At 32.2% G+C, this 6,000-nt stretch overlaps 1 long non-coding RNA gene across 5 annotated transcripts; it reads left to right on the top strand.

Moving 5' to 3' along the window:
* LOC130715199 (uncharacterized) lies at positions 1-3,922 on the top strand. 5 transcript variants are annotated; one of them, XR_009011592.1, is made up of 10 exons: positions 1-178; positions 265-402; positions 1,023-1,091; positions 1,187-1,273; positions 1,360-1,476; positions 1,743-1,848; positions 2,230-2,280; positions 2,479-2,561; positions 2,675-2,755; positions 3,174-3,922. It is a non-coding gene; the product is annotated as an uncharacterized LOC130715199 (long non-coding RNA). The 5 variants fall into 5 exon arrangements; XR_009011591.1 differs by having other exon boundaries at positions 3-178; positions 2,479-2,755; positions 3,174-3,912; XR_009011590.1 differs by lacking the exon at positions 3,174-3,922 and having other exon boundaries at positions 4-178; positions 2,675-2,890.
* The last annotated feature ends 2,078 nt before the right edge of the window (positions 3,923-6,000 follow it).

The raw sequence follows: 6,000 nt of genomic DNA, 5'->3' as shown, positions 1-6,000 counted from the left end.
CGCCGCAGAATGATTAAATTAGAAAACCTAAAATTAAATCCCTCACCTCATATCGCGTTTCCAGATCGCGTTTTTTCACTCTCCTCTACCTCACTTCACGATGAACCTCTCTCAGCCTCTCTCTCAGATCGCGATTCCTTGACTCCTTCTCAGCGATGGCGAACTCCATGGCTTGAAGGTAAGCCCTTCGTCCTGGGTTTGGTTTCTTAGATTTCTTCCACTGCGATTTGATCGTTTGGTTTCTTCGATTTCTCACGATTTCAGGTTTGTGATTTGGATCTGTTTGTTTTGGTTATGAATTAGGGCTCGAATTTCTCTTGTTTTGGTAAAATCGAGTGGGTTCCTGGGTTTGGTTTCTTCGATTTCTTCCACTGTGCACGCTCTGCTTCAGATCCAAACAAGGTAATCCCTCTCTGCTTCGATTTCTTCCATTCGTTCAAATTGAAGATGATTTTGATTTTGGATTTTGTTTTACTTTATTGTGTGATGTAACCCTGTTGTTGATTCTTTGAATAATTGGAGGATCTCTTGCTGCTAAAATTGGCAAAGCTGGTGTGGTTTCTTACTGATTTTCATTTTATAGCTTGAGACTTGACACTATTTGATCCTTTGATTGGCAATTTTTCCTATTTCCAAGTTGTCATTTGATATGCAATGCATCCAAATTTCAATAGGATTTTTTAGCTTTATCCTGTCAAAAAATTGACATTGGGATTGAATGAGATTTTGCATAAAGGGTGTCTGGATGTGTGAAACCTATGTATAAGCTCTTATGGCAGATAAATTCAGTTTATTAGTATGAACTGTGTGGCTTTGGTATTGAGAGTATAGCTTTATCCCATTTTACATATGAGGACTGATTGGGAGTTGTAAATATATATTGAACTCAATGCATGCAAAGCATGCTGTAAAGTACTAACATGTTCAAGACTATGAGTTGTTAAAAGGAAACTTATATTCCTAATCTATTTCACTTGGCATCAGACTACCTCTATTCCTAATCTTTGGATGCTGTTGTGCAGATCAGTAATTTTGAGTATCTTATGCAACTCAATACACTGGCTGGGCCTAGTTATAATGATATAACGCAGGTTGTCTTTTTTCTTAGTGTATTGCTTTCTATCATTGATCTCTTCAATCATATCTTCATGTTATTTATTTCATCATTATTATTTCTTTTTGGCAGTATCCTGTTTTTCCCTAGATTCTTTCTGATTACAGTTCAGAGAGTTTGGATCTTTCAAATCCTTCTTCTTATCGAGATCTTTCAAAGGTTCATGAATGTTGCTTTAGTCAGTTCAAAGGAAAAAGTTTTTGTTTTTGTTTTGTTTAATAATCAATGCTTTTGATATGATTCAGCCTGTTGGTGCACTGAACCCAGATCGTCTGAAAAAATTTCATGAGAGATATGCTAGCTTTGATGATCCAGTTATCCCCAAATTCCATTATGGATCACACTACTCAAGTGCAGGAACAGTAGGTCCCCCCCCCCCCCTTTTCCTCGTGCATTTTTTTATAAGAAATATCTTGTATCATTTTTGGTTATGTAGTAGCTTGTTAGAATTCAAGCAAGTACTGCATAGGACTCTTGATACAACGATTTCAAGAGAAAGACAATTTGATTCAATTGATTTTGGTACAACGATTGCGTTGTACCAGATTTGATGGTTTGGTTTCTTCGATTTCTCACGATTAAATCAGCGATTTCAGGTTTGTGATTTGGATGTGTTTGTTTTGGTTAGGAATTAGGGCTCAAATTTCTCCAGTTTTGGCAAAATTGAGTGGTTTCCTGGGTTTGGTTTCTTTGATTTCTTCAACTGCGCACGCTCTGCTTCGGATCCAAACAAGGTGAGCCCTCTCTGCTTCGATTTCTTCCATTCGTTCAAATTGAAGATGATTACTGAAATATGCGTGTGCACGTTTCTCTCTGCTTGTTGTATGTTAGGAGTGGGTAGGGAACTGCTAAAGAATTTAGTTAGTTCAGATATAAGTTAGGAACAAATAGACAAGTTAGTTCGATAGAGGGGGTATCAATTAGATGGAGAAAAGGAGAATAAGGAGAGAAAATAGGAAATTGGATGTGCCGAACCATGGTGAACATGTGCCGAAACATATAAATGAAATTGGATGTGATACTGCTAGGTAAAGAGTACTTAAAAGTATTTTCTATTGATATTCTTTGATTTAAACAATCTGATTATGTGAAATATTTCAATTTTTCTGTTACAGGCAATAAAGGGACTGAGTGCTCTTAGAGGATTAGTGAAGCTGCAAGCACTGGTAAGTTCAATTACTACTGCCAACTAGGTTTCATGTCATTGCTTTGCTAGGGCTCAATTGCTTAAGCTTTGTTTCTAAGTTATTTAAATTTGAATTGGGGATAAATGCATGGTTTTCTTTCTATTGATTAATTGATATATTATACTCATAAGTAATATATAATTCAGGTGGCCTAATGTTAACTTTTTTCTCATTTAGATGGCTATTCAAAGTGTGGTTTCAGCAAGAGAAAGCAGATTAAGCACGAAGGGTCGTCAAGGGGGTGACTATACTCCTATCAGGTTTTCAATATAGTTTTTCCTAGTTCAGTTGATGTGATACTGATAAATACATTTTTATATAATTTCAAGTGAGTACATGTATGTCCCTAATCCTCTATTTCATTGTTGTCTAGTTAATGATCTATTAATAGTAAAGGAGGTTCTGTGGCAGTGGACTTGGTCAAGTTATTTGGTCATAAATCTAGTGTAATTTGGTAAGTTTTGTGTTCAACTATTTATGTAATGAATGCCAAACAGTAGCTTTTTACTGGATTGTAGGTACTGGTAAAATGTGCAGCTGCGGTTCGTTTGTTTCATTTCCAAAGTAATTTATGCTTATCTTTGACTCCTGATTAGACGTACTCATGCTCTAGATTGAAACTTCCTGAGATGTTGCCTTGTTTTTTATTTATTTAATTATTTGTGTAGTGGTATCAATTTGACCAAGGGACTGCACAAGCATTCAATTTTTTGTATAAATAATTTCTGTTATTAGCTCTACTTTGTTGGAAGCCATGTTTGATGGAGTGAGTTTGAAATGTTAAGTATGTTGTTTATTTATCACCTCACTGCTAAGAAGGGCCTTCATAGATATTGATTGTCTTTGTGGTCTTTGGAGTTGAAATCAAATAGGTGATGACCATTCTCTCTGCTCTTGTTGGCTGGGCTGCTCCGAATCTGGTGAGAATTCTATGTTGCTGGTTTGGATTCACAATTCTCATAATTATTTGTTTATTCTTAGATCCTTAAGAGATCCTGTTCTGTGCTATATATATTGAGATAAGATATTTTCCTGGTAGATCTATTTTTCAAGCAAATGTTAATTGTATTGGGTTGGGGTGATTTTTGTGTAGAACTGTGATGTTAGTATGTTCACCACTTGCCTTCTGTAGTTATTCTTTATAGCTTACACCGACTTTATTTAGAATTCAATGTATGTATGGTTTCTTGGTGATAAAGTTATGGCTCAAACTCGAGTTTGGTTTTGTAGCGTGGTGATTGTGCAGTATTAGGACGTGTTATGTGACATCAATGAATGTGTTTTTGGTAGACAGGAAGTTTGTAGGATCATATGGATGCGAAAGAGATGAAAAAAAAAATTAGCATTTCGTGGCGGTTAGAACCGCTGAAGAATAGAGGCGAAATGAAGTACACGCATTGCGGCGGTTTCAAACCGCCGCTCATTCCTGCGGCGGTTATTCCAACGCTTGGCTATAAGCGCCGCAGAACACCTCCCGACGCTCGTAACTGCGGCGCTCTAGCAAACGCCTCAACATACATTTTGCGGCGGTTTTAACCGCCGCAAATTTCTCCTAGAACCGCCGCAAAATACTGAATTTTTTGTAGTGCTCTATGTATAACAACTTATTTGTACTTTGTAGTACCTTTATTGGTCTTTGGAATAGGAATGGTAAACTCTACATAACTTCCACCAATCATTCTGCACTTCGCTTAATACCAATGCTTCCTGCAAAATTCCAAAAGTAAACTACATTTAGTGGCGATTTTGGCTCGAGAGATCCACAAATGATATAAAAGAGTATTTTCTTCATAAATAGAATTAGAAGGTTTAGCAAATTGTTTGGTGTGAACTGAATTTCTAGAAAAGCATATAGTTGGCTTCATTGTATAGTCAAAGCATGCATCAACTTTCATGAGAGAACTGGAAGTAGAAAAAGTCAAGAGAAAATTGTGCCATTGCAGTAGAAATGATTCGAAAGAAAGTCTAATGCTTAAAATAGAGGGCAATGAATAATTAATTTTGAATAAAAAGAATACCGACCTTTATAAAATTTTCCATTGGAGTGCTTAATGTCCATAATTTGTCATTCCTTTCCTTTCTTCAGTTCTTTTCTTCCATACCTCATACTTTTCTTGTTGACATGTGAAGTCACACTACAAATAACCAATAACAACAACAACAAAGAAATAAGTTGATAGACACAACTAGTCAATGAAGTTTGAGAACGCCTTTGGTTCACTATTAAAGTAAATCCATTATAACTCCATTGTAAATCTTAGATAATTAAGACAAATCTTTTAAAATTTTATGAAAACGTTTCTCAGATTTAAAATTACTTTAAAAAAATCGGTTTCAAGATTTGTTATGGAAATAAATTTTAGGTGAAGAAAAAATTTATGTTTAGAGTATTAATTAAATTTTTAGTTATTTTTATTGAATTTTCGAATTTTTATATAATTAAGGATTTTATGAGTTTTTATTGTGATTTGGTACTTTTTATTAATTAATTGTTTTGGTATTTTTATTGAATTTTTAGTTTTTTATTTAATCTAGGTAAATCTTAGATAATTAGGGCAAATCTTTTAAAATTTTAATATTTTATGAAAAAATTTCTCAGATTTAAAATTACCTTTAAAAAATTGGTTTCAATATTTGTTATGGAAATAAATTTTAGGTGAAGAAAATGTTTTTTTTAGAGTATTAATTAAATTTTATGGTATATACACCCTATCAACTACAAAATTAAAGCTGCGTAAAGCTATAAGCTACTAAGAGAAACATGCATAACCTTGAATGCCTTCAACCGGGATAAAATGTGATCAGCTTCCATATTTGGTTTGATAATTTTCTTCAAAATTACCTTTAAAAAATCGGTTTAAAGATTTGTTATAGAAATAAATTTTAGGTAAAGAAAAAGTTTATTTGTAGAGTATTAATTAAATTTGATGATATTTTTTTTTTGAATAAAAAAATATTGATGCTATAAATTTTTTTAAAAATCATATCTATTTGATTTAGAAAATAAAAAAATTTAAAATTTAAAATAAAACTAATAATGATGTTGTTAACTAAAAAAATCAATATTTATTTTCCCATCATACACCTTTTAAAACCAATCAAATATTAAATAGATTGTAAAAAATATTATATAGCTATATAATAAATTGACACGTGAAATTTGCTATCTAATTTATTTATTTACTCTAAAAATAAATAATAAGATGAATTAAGATAAAATCATGAAATAAACAACATAAGTCCTAATCAAATCTAAAATTTTAAAAGGTACTAAATAAATATAGATAAAAACTATCAAAATCTAGAAAATCACAATAAAAACTCATAAAATCCTGAATTAATTAAAAATTCAAAAATTCAATAAAAATACCATTAAAATTAATTAATACTCTAAAAATAAATCAAAAATAAATTAAGATAAAATCAAGAAATAACAAAACCTAAATCCTAATCAAATCTAAAATTTAAAAATGTATTTTTTTATGAGAATTAACCTGAGAATGACACGTGGAATTTTTTTTATGAGAATTAACGTGAGAATGACACGTCACTAAGAATTAACGTGAGAATGACACGTCACTAAATCAGCCTGATGGAAGTTCTTCTTTTCTAATATATATTGATATTGATTGATATTGATATATTGACACATCTCTTTCTTTCACATTTACATTATTTTTCCTATCACATCATTAATCA

Source organism: Lotus japonicus, chromosome 4 (genome assembly GCF_012489685.1).
Source record: "Lotus japonicus ecotype B-129 chromosome 4, LjGifu_v1.2".
NCBI classification, from domain to species: domain Eukaryota; kingdom Viridiplantae; phylum Streptophyta; class Magnoliopsida; order Fabales; family Fabaceae; genus Lotus; species Lotus japonicus.
The sequence above is the reverse complement of the archived record's forward strand: the minus strand, read 5'-3'. Positions and strand labels throughout refer to the sequence as shown.